Source organism: Choloepus didactylus, chromosome 1 (assembly GCF_015220235.1).
Source record: "Choloepus didactylus isolate mChoDid1 chromosome 1, mChoDid1.pri, whole genome shotgun sequence".
Classification (NCBI taxonomy): domain Eukaryota; kingdom Metazoa; phylum Chordata; class Mammalia; order Pilosa; family Megalonychidae; genus Choloepus; species Choloepus didactylus.
The window spans coordinates 122,987,080-122,988,785 of record NC_051307.1 but is presented as its reverse complement, the minus strand read 5'-3'; the positions used below and the strand labels follow the sequence as shown (position 1 = coordinate 122,988,785).

Sequence of the window (1,706 nt, the reverse complement as noted above, 5' to 3'; positions counted from 1 at the left end):
ACCCTGCTCTTTGACAGAGAGCACACACGTAACCAAGACCTACGGGACACTGTTGGGGGTGGCTGTGTGAACTGCTTCCTCTCAGACATACCTGGCCCACCTGCTAGAGGCTCACACCTATGCTGGGACCACACCCAGAGCAGCTGCAGAACTAACTTGGAGCGGAAGAGTCTGAGAGGCCACAACTCCCTCTGTGACTGGATGATTTCAGTAAAAGAAGCTTTGTTCCCGAAGGACTTGTTCATTGAAGTATCATGGTGTCATATCTTTGCATAAAGGAATTTTCCATGTCAAGTTAACATGTTCTTTGAAGATCCCACCCCCCCACCCCCACACACTTGCTGACAATGCACTGTCTCAAGCAAGTTGCTTGAAACCTCCTGATACTGTTTTCTCTCTAGGGGCTTTGTAGCCACAAAGAAGACCAATGACTAGGAACCTGTGACTGGGTTTTGGCTGAAGGTGCTTGTACCCAGACTGCTGGGAGCCAGCCCACAGGGAAACTTCATGGCAGCCACACACTTCCTCTCAGCTTCTCCTGGTCCCCATCAGGCTCAGTGCCTAGACGAGATTCTGAGTGCAAAATAGAGACTTGGTATAGGAGGAGAGAGTTCTTTTTAAAGAGTTTCTCGATCCCAGGGCGAGCGCAGGGGGTCCGGCCGCCGTGGACATGTTCGTGTCCGATTTCCGCAAGGAGTTTTACAAGCTGGTCCAGAATCAGAGGGTCCTTCTCTTCGTGGCCTTGGACGTGGACGCGCTGTGTGCCTGCAAGATCCTTCAGGCCTTGTTGTAGTGTGACCACGTGCAATACATGCTGGTTCCAGTTTCTGGGTGGCAAGAGCTAGAAACTGCATTTCTTGAGCATAAAGAGCAGTTCCATTACTTTATCCTCATAAACTGTGGCGCGAACGTAGACCTGTTGGATATCCTGCAGCCCGAGGAAGATGCCGTATTCTTCGTGTGTGACACCCACAGGCCGGTCAACATCGTGAATGTGTACAATGACACCCAGATCAAACTACTCATCAAACAAGACGATGACCTTGAAGTTTCCGCCTACGATGACATCTTCCGGGATGACGAGGACGATGACGAGCAGTCGGGAAACGAAAGCGATGGGTCAGAGCCAACCGTGAAGCACACACGGTTAGAGGAGTGAGAGACTTCAATCAGCTGGATTTAAGCCAATCAGTTGAAGACTTTTAAGGGAACAGAGAGAGGACCTTCACTTCTTCGGCTAGCCAGCGTCCCCTGGGGAGTTCATGAGACACCTTCATTGGAGTTGCCGTTTGCTGCCTGCCCTACAGAATTTGGACTTGTGCATCCCCACAGCTGCATGAGATACTTTTACAAAGTCTTGTATCTACAGATATCTTCTGTTGGTTCTGTTTCCCTAGAGAACCGTAACTAATACAGTGGATTACATTGATTTTTCAAATATTGGAACAGGCATTTACATCCCTGCAATAGACCCCATTTGGTCATTGTTGGGGATCGAACCCCATCCCCCACAAAAGGCTTGCTCATGTCCCACCCCTGCACCTGTGGGCATGAACCCATTTTCAGGTAGGCACTCTGAAGATGTTCCTAGATAAGGTGCCCAAGCTGAACGAGGGAAGACCTTAATCCAGGAAATTGGACATGGGAAGAAAAGCCCTGAGGAGCACCTGCACTGAAAGTCAGTGGAACCCGAAAGAGAAGAGAGA

The 1,706-nt window shown here is 49.8% G+C and overlaps 1 pseudogene; it reads left to right on the top strand.

Annotated features, from left to right (window-relative positions):
- The first annotated feature begins 670 nt into the window (after positions 1–670).
- On the top strand, positions 671–1,159 carry LOC119522504 (annotated as a pseudogene).
- Positions 1,160–1,706: the final 547 nt, after the last annotated feature.